General features: G+C 43.0%; 1 protein-coding gene across 3 annotated transcripts in view; it reads right to left on the bottom strand.

Annotated features, from left to right (window-relative positions):
* Positions 1-7,116, bottom strand: part of STYK1 (serine/threonine/tyrosine kinase 1) — a 53,647-nt gene extending 46,531 nt beyond the window's left edge. For all 3 annotated transcript variants that reach the window (XM_042247525.2, XM_012175353.5, XM_027967867.3), the window contains exon 1: positions 7,012-7,116. The gene's annotated coding sequence lies outside the window, so the exon portion shown is untranslated. The remainder of the gene's footprint in view (positions 1-7,011) is intronic.
* Positions 7,117-16,618: the final 9,502 nt, after the last annotated feature.

The following is a 16,618-nucleotide window of genomic DNA, read 5'->3' as shown; positions in this document are numbered from 1 at the left end:
ACGCTTGCCTGGAAAATCCCATGGACGAAGGAACCTGGTAGGCTGCAGCCCATGGGGTCGCTAAGGGTCAGACACCACTGAGAAACTTCACTTTCACTTTTCACTTTCATGCATTGGAGAAGGAAATGGCAACCCACTCCAGTGTTCTTGCCTGTAGAATCCCAGGGACCAGGGAGCCTGGTGGGCTGCCGTCTATGGGGTCACACAGAGTCGGACACGACTGAAGCAACTTAGCAGCAGCAGCAGGTGTGGAAGGGGCAAACCTAATGCTTAAAATCTGAGATAGAACTTAGACTGATGAGGGTTAAATAAACCATGAGCGTCAAGGAAACCCTTGTTCCCTGGAATCTCACTTTTTAGAAGTGACTTTCACAGCATGGTATAACTGGAGTATACATTGCTCAGTTCACCTGGAGTTGTAGTCAGGGGAAAGTTGTGGAGAAGACCCCCTGAGCTTAGAAGTGTAAGAGTAACTTTAGGAAATTGAGCTGAAGTCAAGGCATGGATAGGAACCCCTTTACTTCATCCCCACTTCCTTCTCCTTATCTAGAGCTGACAGTCTCTGCAGCTAAATTTTAACCTATTCTCCTCATGATCATTCTGGTTAGGAAACTCAAAGAAATTACAAGAAATTCAAAAATAAAAGACTCATTTTTTAAATCAAAGAATCTCCCAAGATTTGCCAGTCTATCTCAACTCTTCATTTTCTAAAACAGAAAGATAAAAATAACAATAAAACAATAAAGCTCACTGACGTAAGTACCTTGTTCTTGGCTAACAAAAAGAGTGCCAGTGCTTAAAACAGATTTCAGGTCCTTGGACTCCTTCCATTCTACACAAGACTCTTTCCATGCTACACAAGTATTTGTGTAATATCTCCTTTTCCTTTGTGTACACTTATTCCCTTCTACTTCTGTTTTCTGCAGATGATAGGCTAATATAAAGACTGAATACCTCACCTACTTATTCAGTACTTAATCAGTTTGCCTACAGTCATCAGTTTCTTTCCAATCAGATAGTAATTTCCCTGATAGCATACTCAGCTTCTTTATGCCCTTTTATCGCATGCGTGCATGCATGCTAAGTCGCTTCAGTCGTGTATGACTCTTTTCGACTCTATGGACTGTAGCCTGCCAGGCTCTTCCGTCCATGGGGATTCTCCAGGCAAGAGTACTGGAGTGGGTTGCCATGCCCTCCTGACCCAGGGATCAAACCCACATCTCGTGGCTCCTGCATTGCAGGCAGATTCTTTACCACTGAGCCACCAGAGAAGCCCATGCCTGTTTATTAGCACAGCCCAGAAGCAGACATTGAGCAGTAGCCTGGTGGGGAGCTAGAAGAGAAGCATGAAAGTCTTCATGAGAACAAGAATTTGGGGACTTTGGCTATTTTCCTCCTAGCTGTAGCCCTAACACTTGGAAACAGGGCTTTTTCCAGGTGAATTTCAGTGTGGGTGTGTTACACATTACAATAGCTTAATGCCCTTATCACCACAACTACCAACAGCTGTCAGTAACTAGGGGGAAGAAAGCTTGGTCTCAAATGTGTGAACAGCTCAGATGAGGAGAGGATTCATAACAGGAATCCATAATCACAGAAATAAAAGGGTAAGAAAGGAGACAAAATGGGAATGAGGTTGAGAGACTGATGAAAAGGACCAACAAATCAAGAAAAAGAGGAACTTCCCTGGTGGTCCAGTGGTTAAGAATCCACCTTCCAACGCACTGGGTGTGTGTTCAATCCCTGGTCAGGGAACTAAGCTCCCACATGCCTCGAGGCCAAAAAGTCAAAACATAACGCAGAAGCAATATTACAACAAATTCAATAAAGACATAAACATATGGTCCACATTTTTAAAAATCTTAAAAAAAAGAAAAAGGAAAGACAAAGATGGCATCAAGATGGTGGACTAGGAGGAGGTGGAGAGCACCTCCCTCCATGAACACGTCTAAAATTCATCTACATATGGAACAATTCTCACTGAAAACTAGAGACTGACAGAAACCAAGTTCCTGCACAACCAAGGCTGTAAGAAAGATGCACACTTAATCTAGTAAGAAGAGAAGAAAAGTGATCAGGTCAGGACTTGGGAGGAAAAGGAAGATCACACGGGTGGAAAGCCATGCTGGGGAGTGGGCAGTTCAAGCCACATACTGGGCACCCCAGTCCTGGGGTCCTCTGTGGGGCAGATGGATCCCCCTGGCAGGTAGGAAGACCACCAGGACTAACAGGAGAGCTGTGGGGAACCTGGACTTACGAGTGCACATGTGCTGGCCTGCCCCCACAGGTGGAGTGGAGGTGCAGTGGCCCCAGTTTTTCCAAGACAGCCTGGGCGCACGCCCCAGCTGACGCGGGGAGAGCGAGCCAGCCCGCATTTACCCTGGGTCGTAGCGTGACACCGGATCTGGGTGGCCATGACCAGGAAGAAAGCTCAGCTGTGGGAAACGCAGAGGTGACCTGGGTGGGGCAGAGCCTGGGTGAGGCGGCAGGAGCCATTGTCGGAGCTTATTCCACAGCACCTCAGAAGCAGCCCGGATCTTTGAGGTGGCCAAGCCACCACAGCTCCTGCCTGCCTGCCAAGTCATTTCAGTCATGTCCGACTCTTCGTGACCCCAGGGACTGAGCCTGCCAGGCTCCTCTGTCCATGGGATTCTCCAGGCAAGAATACTGGAGTGGGTTGCTATGCCCTCCTCCAGGGGATCTTCCCAACTTAGGGATCGAGCCTGAGGCTCCTGCATTGCAGGCGGATTCTCTACCACTGAGCCACCAGGGAAGCCCCCACCCCAGCTCACTCCCCAGTAAATACCTCAGGTCCTGGAGAGCCCTGCCTGCCCTGAGGTGATGCTCCATGACAGGGATGGACAGTGATCAGCCATGAGGGACAAAGGGACTTGAACTCAAAGCTACATCTGAGCAGAGTAAGGGAAACGACTGCAGGCATTGGCACAGGCAGCACATCAGAGACAATTCGGATCTCTGTCTGTGACGGGAATGAGTGGACAAACCCCGTGGACCCCCTTGCTTCAGCACTACTCCCTGTAGGACAAGGGTCCCAGAAAAAAGGGAGGGGAAAACACACACTTAGAGGAAACAGAGGGGCTTCCCTAGTGGCTCAGCGGCAAAGACTCCACCTACCAATGCAGGAGACATGGGTTCAACCCCTGGTCCAGGAAGATCCCACATGTTGTGGAGCAATTAAACCCATGAGCCACCTCTACGGAGCCTGTGATTAGAACCCAGGAGCCCCAACGACTGAGCTCACGTGCCGCAGCTACTGAAGCCCATGCTCCCTAGAGCCCTTGCTCTGCAATGAGAGAAGCACCACAATGAGAAGCCCAAGCACCACAGCGAAGACTAGCCCTGCTCGCTGCAACCAGAGGAAAGCCAGTGGCAACAGAGAGACAGCACAGCCAAAACACATAAATAAATAACCTTTAAAAAATAAAAACAAGGAAACCAAGCCAGCTTGGCCCAGCCCTCAGGAATTCTGCTTCAGCAACTTGAAATTAGCCCTTATCCACAACAGAACAGTCATGGCCACTGGGAAGAGGGGAAGTCCCCGCTCACACCAGCTTGAGCTCTTGCCCCTACGTGTCCAGCCTGAACTCCTATCAGGATGGCAGCTTCCAGCACACCCTGAGGAAAGATGTGATTACATCCACATTAAATCCAGCTCTCCCACCAAAGGTACAGGGCACACACAGTCTACACAGAGATGCTCCCACACAAGAACACCCCTTTAAGACTGTAAGAGGTAACTATTTCACCTGAATTTAGGTCAGAGAAAGTTAAACCAAAAAAAAAAAAAGGCAAAGGAACTGCTGTCAACTGAAACAGCAAGAAAAACATCCTGAAAAAAATATAATAAAACAGAAATAAACAATTACCAGAGAAAGAATTCAAAGCCTTAGTAATAAGAATGTTAACTAAATTAGGGAAGAGAATAAATGAACACAGTGAGAATTTTAACTAGAAAATATTTTTTAAAACTCTAAAAAATGGAGAATTCAATAACAAAAAGCACAGTAGAAAGAATAAATAGCAGATTAAGTGATACAGAAGAATGCATAAGAGATCTGTAAGACAGGGTAATGGAAATCACTTGATCATAAAAGCAAAACGAGAAGCAAATTTTAAAAACTAAAATCAACCTAAGAGATCTCTTGGATAAGATTAAGTGCACCAATATTTGTATTAAAGGGCTTCCAGAGAGAGAAGAGAGAGGGAAGGGGATCAAAACTCATTTATAATCATTTCAAAAAGAAAAAAACACTTAGGAATAAATCTGTCTAAGGAGACAAAAGAAATATACTCCAAAAACTATAAGATGCTGATGAAGGAAACTGAAGATAACACAAACAGATGAAAAGCTATATCGTGTGCCTGAACTGGAAGAATCTATAATGTTAAAACTACCATGCTAACCAAGGCAATTTACAGATTCAATGCAATCTCTGCCAAAATATCAATGGCATTTTTTACAGCTGTTGTTCCCCAAGTCATGTCCAACTTTTTGTGACCCCATGGACTGCAACACACCAGGCCTCCTCGTCCTTCACCATCTCCTGGAGTTTGCCCAGGTTCATGTCCATTGATCGGTGATGCCATCAAACCATTTTTCATGGAAGTAGAACAAATAGTTAAGAAATTGTTATAGAAACACAAAAGAGCCCAAATAACCGATCTTGAGAAAGAAGAACAGACCTGGAGGAATCACTCTCCCTGACTTTAGACTAGACAACAAATCTATAGTAATCAAAATAGTATGGTATTGTTGACTCAGTGGACATGAACTTGGGCAAACTTTGGGAGATAGTGAGGGACAAGGAGGCCTGGCCTGCTGCAGTCCATGGGGGTCACAAAGAATCAGACACTGAATAACAACATAAAGTGACTGAATAACAATAACGACATAAAGCAGTGAGATCAGAACATTTCCTTACACAAGAATAAATCAAAATGTAAGACCTGAAATCATAAAATTTCTAAAGGAGGACATAGGTAGAACAGTCTTTGACACAAATTATAACGATATTCTCTTGGATCATTCTCCTAAGACAAAAGAAATAAAAGCAAAAAAAGAAATAAAGAAATAAAAGCAAAAAATCCAAATGGAATAAACTTAGAGGCTTTTGCACAGCAAAGGAAGCACCAAAAAACAAAAAGACAATGTATGGAATGGAAGAAAATGTCTAAAAATGATACAATTAACAAAGGCTTAATATTCAAAATATACAAACAGTTCACACAATTCAATATTTAAAAATAACACAATCAAAAAATGGTCAGAAGATGTAAATAGACATTTTTCCAAAGACATACAGATTGCTAAGAGGCACGTGAAAAGATGCCCAACAACACTAATCAACAGGAAAATGCAAATCAAAATCACTGTCACCTCACACCTGTCAGAATGGCTGTAAATAACAAATGTTGGAAAGGATGTAGAAAAAAGGGAACTCTTGTACACTCTTGGTGGAATAAAAAATTGGTGTAGCTGCTATGGAAACAATATGGATGTTCCTCAAAAAACTAAACACAGAAGGACCCTCTTGTTGTTTAGTCACTGAGTCATGTCTGACTATTTTGTGACTCCATGGACTGCAGCCCGCCAGGCTCCTCTGTCCATGGGATTTCCCAGGCAAGAACACTGAAGTGGATTTCTATTTCTTTCTCCCGGGGATCTTCCCAATCCAGGGATCCAACCCGCCTCTCCATTTGCAGGTGGATTCTTTACCACTGAGCCACCTGGCAAGCCCTAGAACCACCATATTACCCAGCAGTTCCACTCCTGGGTGTCTATCTGGAAACACAAAAACACTAATTTGAAAAGATTCATGTAACCCAGTGTTCAAGGCAACATTATGTACGATATACAAAGTATATTGCAATAGAAGCAACCCAAGTGGCAATTAACAGATAAGTGGATTAAAAAAGACATGACATGAGTATATATATATATATATATATATATATATATATAGCTGAGTAACTGTTCTCAGCCATAAAAAAGAATGAAATTCTGCCATTTGCAGCAACACAGATGAACCCAGAGAATATTATGCATAGTGAAATAAGTCAGACAAATACTGTATTCACACTTACTTGTGGAATATAAAAAATAAAACGAATGAATGTATATAGCAAAACAAAACAGACCCACAGATATGAAAACAAACTAGTAGTTACTAGAGGGGAAAGAGAAGGGAGAAAGGGCAAGACAGGCGTAGAGGATTAAGAGACACAAACTACTCAGTATAAAATAGATAAGCATATTGTACGGCACGGGGAATTACAGCCATTATTTTGTAATAACTTTTAATGGAGTGAATGAAACCTATAATAATACTATAAAGAATCAATCACTATGCTGCGCATCTGATACTAATATAGTATTTAAAATCAACTACACTTCAATACAAAGAAAAAGAGAAAACAAGAAGAAAACCGAAATTCCAGTAAACAAAGAATAGCATATCACACTATACAGTTTTTAAGTGTGATTACAGATATTATCTCATTTAAATATCACAACAACTCCAAGAGATAATTACCATTCTTAATTATGCGTAGCAGCAGATGAGGAGCTGAGCTGAGCCCAAAGGCGGGCTGAAAGACCTTACTGTCCTGTGACAGGTAATTTCTGTACTTGACTTTTTCTTTCTATCTCCCCTCTCGCTATGGCCTCCTCTCCAGGAATACACAGAGACCCCTCATCCCTTCGCTTTCTGGCTACCTCTCTCCTTGCCCAAATTGCTGAAAATTTGCCAAAATTCTGTCTTAAAAAAAAAAAAGACAGACGCTAAAACTCGCGAGATGCCTGTTCCGAAGAAATACAGATTCATTCACCTGGTGATTGCTGTTTGCTCACAAAAAATACAAACAGCCACCCACAGCCATCCCCCTTTCGGCCGCCTCCCTCTTTTTCTTCCCCAAACAGCGAAGTCCACCCCTGACTGCATCACTACTATCCTCCTCTCACCCGTCATACCCCCAGACCGTTTCCACTACCTTGTCCCTCCTCCGGTTCCTCCTCCGGTCACTCTGTATTTCAGATGAAACTTGCTCAGCCAGGGAAGAGGGAAAAAAAACCTCGTTTTGCGTAGGGCAAGTTGTGCCGGCCTCAAGGAAATGTTTTTCAGTCCCTCCTTCCCACCATGGGGCGTGGCCGCGGGCAAAGGATGGAGTTTGGGCGGGCTCCCCACAAAAGGAAAAGTCTGCGGGCACTGAGGTTTCCGGGCCTCACCACACCTGAACCAGCAGGAAACCTCTGCCGAAATTGTAAAAGCTGGACTTGTTGCTGATCAACTTATTCATTTCCTTCTCAAGCGATTGCTAGATAGTCAGGTATAGAAGACCTGCTTGTCCAGGTGAAAATGCAGTCACGATAAGGCGCAACAGCGCCACCTTCTGTGCAACTCAATAACAGTTGCCTTCATCGGTGCTCAAAATGGCCAGGATTTGACCTTGGGCTCCGGGACAATCGCAACCCCAAGCCTTTACTGAGCGCCCCAGTTAATACTGACCATGAGGCAATAGATTGGGAATAATTGAACATAAAAATCTCAGGAGTAAGTAGTCAATCATTCACAAATGCTTTTAAAATAATCTATGTGCTGGGTTCTCCTCTAGGGATACAGTGATGAGCCACCTACTTAGGTTACTGGCCCACAAGGAATTTACAATCATAGGAGACCCTGAAGAAAATACTCGCCTGGGAGAACTCCAGACTTGATACTAGCACCGAATACACGTTCTACTCAAGAAATATAGGCCACATAGTGTGTAGATGGCTTGCTGGCTGAGCATTGTTAGCAAACCAAGCAGAAATTGGGCATCCTTAGAACAGAAAGAATTTGGGTACCATGGGATGTCGAGCGTTTGAAGACTGGGGTACTTCAGTTCTCTGGAGTCTTTGCTATTGTCCAGGTGAAAATTCCCTTTTATTAAAAATTCCAGTTTTATTCTCTTCAGAGCTCTTTTAAAATAGGAAGAACTGTACTGCATGCCATTAAATTGTACATTTAAGAATGGTTGGTGGTTAATTTATGTTATGTGAATTTTACCTCAATTTAAAAAAATGAAAGAATGAAGTCTCCTCAGTCAAATTTTCTTCCCATCCTTTACGTCATAACTGATGAATAAAAGCCAAATGAACAAATCTGAGCTTTATATTATGGCCTCTTCTACTCTGCTTTCCCATGGACCCTGATCTCCTCAAAGCAGAGACTGCGGCATACTCATTTTTGTAATTCCTGCAACACCTGATTATCTTGCTGAATACCCATTCTGATACACAGAATTCTGTTTAAAAATCTCCTTTTCGTAAAGGAGTCACCATAGTCACAAAAGTTATAACCTCTAAGACCTAGAAAAAAATGTAAATACATATAGACTGAACAAAGGGGCATTCAAAAACGTATACTCTAATGTTAATGAACAATTCAATAAATGGTGAATTTTTAAATTTTCGGAGATAGAGAAAACTCTGGAAATAATGCTCAGATATATGAAAACACCAACATACATACTAAATAGAAAATCCTCAGTAAACAAAAGATATAAGCAGGAGGTATTCATGTGTGACTGGTTCCACACATTTACATGTGAGTAAGGTGGCTGGATCATTCTTATTTTGCTCTTCTCTCCGAGTGTCCATTCTCTTATAATTTCCATTATTACCTCTGTCTCACAATTCTGGCCCCTTACTCGTATTCAGCAATCTTCAGTTCATCCATCCTTACCAGATGGTTATTTCTACCTCTCCATATTTATTTATTTATTGTTGGCTGCACTGGATCTTTGTTGCTGCATGCAGACTTTCTCTAGTGGTGAGCGGGGCCACTCTTTTGTTGGGGTGGATGGGCTTCTCACGGCAGTGGCTTCTCCTGTGGCAAAGCACAGACTCTAGGCATGCCGGCTTCAGTAGCTGTGGCCCACTGACTCTGTTGCTCCGAGGCACATGGGATCGTCCCAGACCAGGGACTGAACAGTTCCCTGCATTGGCAGGCGGATTCTTATCCACTATACCACCAAGGAAATCCCAATCAGCATTTATTGAATGCCCGTTTTCTGCTCTGCCAGCATTTATTGAGTGTTAAGTATTGAACAGGCTTCCCTGGTAGCTCAGCTGATAAAGAATCTTCCTGCAGTGAAGGAGACCTCAGTTCAGTTCCTGGGTCAGCAAGATCTGCTGAAGAAGGGTAGGTCTACCCACTCCAGTATTCTTGGGCTTCCCTGGTGGCTCAGCTGGCAAAGAATCCACCTGTAATGCAGGAGACCTGGGTTTGATTTGAAATTAAATTCTATCTTAATTGATAAAAATTTAGTCATATTGAAGAAAAGGACGTGTACTCATCTTCTCCTGAGAGAACTCCGAAGTTGCAACTCTCTGCTGAACAAGCATCGACAAGAAAATTTTGGATCCCACTAAAAAGAGATACCCCATGTCCAAGGACAAAGGAGACACACATCAAGAGAATAGAAAGGATGAAATCACATTTAGAATCAAACCTCATACCTGCCAGAGATGCTCAGAGGGCTCAAGCACACCAGGACCCAGGGATCCCACAGAGACTGAGCCAGACCTGCCTTTGAATGTTTGTCTCAGTCTGTCTTTGTGTGTTTGTCCCTGCGGAGACATGGGTCAGCAGCGGCCTGCTGTGGAGACAGGGGCTCTGGCTGCAGCAGACTTGGGTCATACAGTGTGTGGCATCAGCCCTCTTAGAGGAGGTCACCATTAGCCCCAACATAGAGCCACCGAGCAGACAACCCACAAACTGCAGAACAATTATGCCAAATAAAGTCTCACACTGTTGAGAAAGTTCTAAGACCAACAACAGATTTCCCAATCTCGGGATCTGGCAAAGGGGCTGAGAACCCCCAGGGAATATGACTTTGGAGGCCAGTGGTATTTGATTACAGAACTTCCACAGGACTGGGGACACAGACTCTTGGAGGGCACAGACCAAACCTTGTGCACACCAGGAGCCAGGAGAAAGGAGCAGTGTCCACACAAGAGACTGAGCCAGACTTGCCTGTGAGTGTCCAGGAGTCTCCGGCACAGGTGTGAGTCGACAGTGGCCGGCTGCAGGGTCAGAGGCGCTGAACACAACAGTGCGTGGAGAGTCCTTTTGAAGAAGGTCACCATTATCTTCATTACCATAGGCCTCAGGCCAAACAACAGGGGGAAACACAGCCCCTCGCATCAAGAGAAAATAGCATTAAAGGTTTACTGAGGATGACTCTGCCCTTCAGAACAAGACCCAGTTTCCCCCAGAGTTAGTCTTCCCATCAGGAAACTTCCATAAGTCTCTTATCCTTCTCCATCAGAAGGCAGACAGAATGGAAACCACAATCACAGAAAACTAATCAAACTGATCACATGGACCAAAGCCTTGTGTATCTCAGTGAAACTATGAGCTATGCCATGTAGGGCCACCCAAGACGGACGGGTCATGGTGGAGAGTTCTGACAAAACATGGTCCACTGGAGAAAGGAATGGAAAACCAGGTCAGTATTCTTGCCTTGAGAACCCCATGAACAGTATGAAAAGGCAAAAAGTTATGACACCGAAAGATGAACTCCCCAGGTCAGTTGGTGCCCAATATGCTACTGGAGAAGAGTGGAGAAATAACTCCAGAAATAATGAAGAGACAGAGCCAAAGAGAAGACAATGCCCAGTTGTGGATGTGACTGGTAATGGAAGTAGAGATTGATGCTGTACAGAACAACATTACATAGGAACCTGGAATGTTAGGTCCACAAATCATGGTAAATTGAAAGTGATCAAACAGGAGATGGCAAGAGTGAACATCGACATTTTAGAAATCAGTGAACTAAAATGGACTGGAATGGATTTAATACCGATGACCATTGTATGTACTACTGTAGGCAATAATCACTTAGAAGAAATGAAGTAGCCCTCATAGTCAACAACATAATCCAAAATGCAGTACTTGGGTGCAATCTCAAAAATGAGGGAATGATTTCTGTTCATTTCCGAGACAAACTATTCAATATCACAGTAATCCAAGTCTATGCCCCAACTACTAATGCTGAAGAAGCTGAACGATTCTATGAAGTACCTATAAGACTTTCTAGAACTAACACCAAAAAAAGATGTGCTTTTCAGCATAGGGGACTGGAATGCAAAAGTAGAAAGTCAAGAGATACCTAGGGTAACAGGTAAGTTTGGCCTTGGAGTACAAAATGAAGCAGGGCAAAGACTAATAGTTTTAACAAGACAATGCACTGGTTACTTCCATCACCAGTTACATCCAGCAAACACCCTCTTCCAACAACACAAGAGATGACTCTACACATGGATATCACCAGATGGTCAATACTGAAATCAGATTGCTTATATTCTTTGCAGTTGAAGATGGAGAAGCTCTATTCAGTCAGCAAAAACAATGCTAGGAACTGCCTGTGGCTCTGATCATGAACTCCTTATTGCTAAATTCAGAGTTAAATTGAAGAAAGTAGGGAAAATCACTACTCAGTTCAGTTCAGTTCAGTTCAGTTGCTCAGTCGTGTCTCACTCTTTGTGACCCCATCAATTGCAGCAGGCCAGGCCTCCCTGTCCATCACCAACTCCTGGAGTTCACTCAGACTCACGCCCATCTAGTGGGTGATGCCATCCAGCCATCTCATCCTCTGTCATCCCCTTCTCCTGCCCCCAATCCTTCCCAGCATCAGAGTCTTTTCCAATGAGTCAACTCTTCGCATGAGGTGGCCAAAGGACTGGAGTTTCAGCTTTAGCATCATTCCTTTTAAAGAACATCCAGGACTGATCTCCTTTAGAATGGACTGGTTGGATCTCCTTGCAGTCCAAGGGAGTCTCAAGAGTCTTCTCCAACACTGAAGTTCAAAAGCATCAATTCTTCAGTGCTCAGCTTTCTTCATAGTCCAACTCCCCAACTACTCAGGTATGACCTAAATCAAATCCCTTATGATTGATTGTACAGTGGAAGTGAGAAATAAATTCAAGGGATTAGATCTGATAGACAGAGTGCCTGAGGATCTATGGATGGAGGTTTGTGACATTTGTGACAGGAGGTAGTGATCAAGACCATCCCCAAGAAAAAGAAATGCAAAAAGGTAAAATGGTTGTCTGAAGAGGCCTTACAAACAGCCGAGAAAAGAAGAGAAGTAAAAGGAAAAGGAGAAAAGGAAAGAAATATCTGTCTGAATGCAGAGTTCCAAAGAATAGCAAGGAGAAACAAGAAGGACTTCCTCAGTGGTCAATGCAAAGAAATAGGGGAAAATAATAGAATGGGAAAGATTAGAGATCTCTTCAAGAAAATTATTGATACCAAGGGAACATTTCATGCAAAGATGGACACAATAAAGGACAGAAATGGTATGGACCTAACAGAAGCAGAAGATAGAAGAGGTAGCAAGAATATACAGATGAACTATTCAAAAAAGATCTGCATGACCCAGATAAGCATGATGGTGTGATCACTCACCTTCCTGGAATGTGAAGTCAAGTGGGCCTTAAGAAGCATCACTAAAAAATAATAGCAACTGAAGCAACTGACAAACAACTAATCTCAAAAATATACAAGCAACATAAGCAGCTCTATTCCAGAAAAATAAACGACCCAATCAAAAAATGGGCCAAAGAACTAAATAGGCATTTCTTCAAAGAAGACATACGGATGGCTAACAAACACATGAAAAGATGCTCAACATCACTCATTATCAGAGAAATGCAAATCAAGACCACAATGAGGTAGCATTTCACACCAGTCAGAATGGCTGTGATCCTAATGTCTACAAGCAATAAATGCTGGAGAGGGTGTGGAGAAAAGAGAGCCCTCTTACACTGTTGGTGGGAATGCAAACTAGTACAGCCACTATGGAGAACAGTGTGGAGATTCCTCAAAAAAACTGGAAATAGAACTTCCTTCAGTTCAGTTCAGTTCAGTTGCTCAGTCGTGTCCGACTCTTTATGACCCCATGAATCACAGCACACCAGGCCTTCTGTCCATCACCAATTCCCGGAGTTCACTCAGACTCACGTTCATCGAGTCAGTGATGCCATCCAGCCATCTCATCCTCGGTTGTCCCCTTCTCCTCCTGCCCCCAATCCCTCCCAGCATCAAAGTTTTTTCCAATGAGTCAGCTCTTCACATGAGGTGGCCAGAGTACTGGAGTTTCAGCTTTAGCATCATTCCTTCCAAAGAAATCCCAGGGCTGATCTCCTTCAGAATGGACTGGTTGGATATCCTTGCAGTCCAAGGGACTCTCAAGAGTCTTCTCCAGCACCACAGTTCAAAAGCATCAATTCTTTGGCGCTCAGCCTTCTTCACAGTCCAACGCTCACATCCATACATGACTACTGGAAAACCATAGCCTTGATTAGACGAAACTTAGTTGGCAAAGTAATGTCTCTGCTTTTGAATATACTATCTAGGTTGGTCATAACTTTTCTTCCAAGGAGTAAGCGTCTTTTAATTTCATGGCTGCAGTCACCATCTGCAGTGATTTTGGAGCCCATAAAAATAAAGTCTGACACTGTTTCCTCTGTTTCTCCATCTATTTCCCATGAAGTGATAGGACCAGATGCCATGATCTTCGTTTTCTGAATGTTGAGGTTTAAGCCAACTTTTTCACTCTCCTCTTTCACTTTCATCAAAAGGCTTTTTAGTTCCTCTTCACATTCTGCCATAAGGGTGGTGTCATCTTCATATTTGAGTTTATTGATATTTCTCCCAGCAATCTTGATTCCAGATTGTGTTTTTTCCAGTCCAGCATTTCTCATGATGTACTCTGAATATAAGTTAAATAAGCAGGGTGACAATATACAGCTTTGACGTACTCCTTTTCCTATTTGGAACCACTCTGTTGTTCCATGTCCAGTTCTAACTGTTGCTTCCTGACCTGCATACAGGTTTCTCAAGAGGCAGGTCTGGTGGTCTGGTATTCCCACCTCTCTCAGAATTTTCCATAGTTTATTGCCTTATGCCACTGCTGGGCATACACACCGAGGAAACCAGAATTGAAAGAGACACGTGTACCCCAGTGTTCATCGCAGCATTGTTTATAATAGCCAGGACATGGAAGCAACCTAGATGTCCATCAGCAGATGAATGGATAAGGAAGCTGTGGTACATATACACTATTGAGTATTACTCAGCCATTAAAAAGAATACATTTGAATCAGTTCTAATGAGATGGATGAAACTGGAGCCGATTATACAGAGTGAAGTAAGCCAGAAAGAAAAGCACCAATACAGTATACTAACACATATATACGGAATTTAGAAAGATGGTAATGATAACCCTGTATGTGAGATAGCAAAAGAGACACAGATGTATAGAACAGACTTTTGGATTCTGTGGGAGAGTGAGAGGGTGGGATGATTTGGGAGAACGGCATTGAAACATGTATACTATCATGTAAGAAATGAATCCCCAGTCTAGGTTCGATACAGGATACAGGATGCTTGGGGCAGGTGCACTGGGATGACCCAGAGAGAGGATATGGGGAGGGTGGTGGGAGGCGGCTTCAGGATTGGGAACTCATGTACACCCGTGGCAGATTCATGTCAATGTATGACAAAACCAATACAGTATTGTAAAGTAAAAATAAATAAATAAATAAAAAAGAAGCATCACTACAAACAAAGTGGAAGTAATAGGATTCTAGTTGAGCTGTTTCAAATCCTAAAAGATGATGCTGTGAAAGTGCTGCACTCAATACGCCAGCAAATTTGGAAAACTCAGCAGTGGCCACAGGACTGGAAAAGGTTAGTTTTCATTCCAACAGCAAAGAAAGGCAATGCCAAAGAACGTTCAAACTACTTCACAATTGCACTCATCTCACACGCTAGCAAAGTAATGCTCAAAATTCTCCAAGCCAGGCTTCAACAGTATATAAACCGAGAACTTCCAGATGTTCAAGCTGGATTTAGAAAAGGCAGAGGAATCAGAGATCAAATTGCCAACATCCACTGGATCATCGAAAAAGCAAGAGAGTTCCAGAAAAACATCTACTTCTGCTTTATTGACTACACCAAAGCCTTTGACTGTATAGATCACATCAAACTGTGGAAAATTCTTCAAAAGATGGGAATACCAGACCACCTTACCTGCGTCTTGAGAAACCTGTATGCAGGTCAGGAAGCAACAGTTAGAACTGGACATGGAAAAACAGACTGGTTCCAAATTGGAAAAGGAGTACGTCAAGACTGTATATTCTCACTCTACTTCTTTAGCTTGTGTGCAGAGTACATCATGAGAAATACTGGGCTGGAGGAAGCATAGCTGGAATCAGGATTACTGGGAGAAATATCAATAACCTCAGATATGCAGATAATACCACCCTTATGGCAGAAAGTGAAGAGGAACTAAAGAACCTCTTGATGAAAGTGAAACAGGAGAGAGAAAAAGCTGGCTTAAAACTCAGTATTCAAAACACCAAGATCATTGCATCTGGTCCTATCCCTTCCTGGCAAATAGATGGGGAAACAATGAAAACAGTGACAGATTTATTTTCTTGGGCTCCAGAATCACCAAAGATGGTGGCTGCAGGCATAAAATTAAGAGACACTTGCTCCTTAGAAGAAAAGCTGTGACCAATCTAGACAGCTTATTAAAAAGCAGAGACATTACTTTGCTGACAAAGATCTGTCTAGTCAAAAGTATGGTTTTTCCAGTAGTCACATATGGATGTGAGAGTTGGACCATAAAGAAAGCTGAGGGCCAAAGAATTGATGCTTTTGAACTGTGGTGTTGGAAAGGACTCTTGAGAGCCCTTCAACTTCAAGGAGATCCAACCAGTCAATCCTAAAGGAAATCAGTCCTGAATATTCATTGGAAAGACTGATGCTGAAGCTGAACCTCCAATACTTTGGCCGCTTGATGCAAAGAACTGACTCATTGGAGAAGATCCTAATGCTGGACAAGACTGAAGGCAGGAAGAGAAGGGGACCACCAAGGATGAGATGGTTGGATGGCATCACTGACTCGATCGACATGCGTTTGAGCAAGCACCGGGAGTTGGGGATGGACAGGGAAGCCTGGCATGCTGCAGTCCACAGGGTTGCAAAGAGTCAGACACTACTGAGTGGCTGAACTGAACTGAAGTATTGAACAATGGAAAGTCACACTGCAATATACACCAGGGGCTTCTTCATTCTGCAGTTTAGTCCATACACTTCTCTACAATTCCTATAACATCTTCTAAATTCCTATAACAGCACTCATGCACATGTCATTTAGTGTATTCTGTCTGATTCTATGACTGAGGAATTCCAGTTTGAAGACTGGTGGGATGGACCTCCTGAAATCTATTTACACGAGACAGGGAGAAAGCCCTAGAAAATTATAAGGAAAGAGAGCAAGAAGGCTTTATCCAATGAAAATAGATCAATGTTCAGTCCTGTGTCTGTGTCCTTTGGCCAAGACCTCATAACTTAGCCAAAGGAAAGGCAACTGTGAATACAACTGTAAAGAGTCATTTTACAAAACAGGAAAAAAAAAAAAAAAAGAGGTAAAAATGCTCTCATAGACCTTGGGTCTATCTATAGACATTGCTAGACATAGCTCCAAACATTGCTTTGGAGCTGTTTCAGGGAAAGTTAGCAGAAAAGTGAGGCAAATGGAT

The sequence above is a fragment of the Ovis aries genome, chromosome 3 (assembly GCF_016772045.2).
Source record: "Ovis aries strain OAR_USU_Benz2616 breed Rambouillet chromosome 3, ARS-UI_Ramb_v3.0, whole genome shotgun sequence".
In the NCBI taxonomy this organism is placed as follows: domain Eukaryota; kingdom Metazoa; phylum Chordata; class Mammalia; order Artiodactyla; family Bovidae; genus Ovis; species Ovis aries.
The sequence above is the reverse complement of the archived record's forward strand: the minus strand, read 5'-3'. Positions and strand labels throughout refer to the sequence as shown.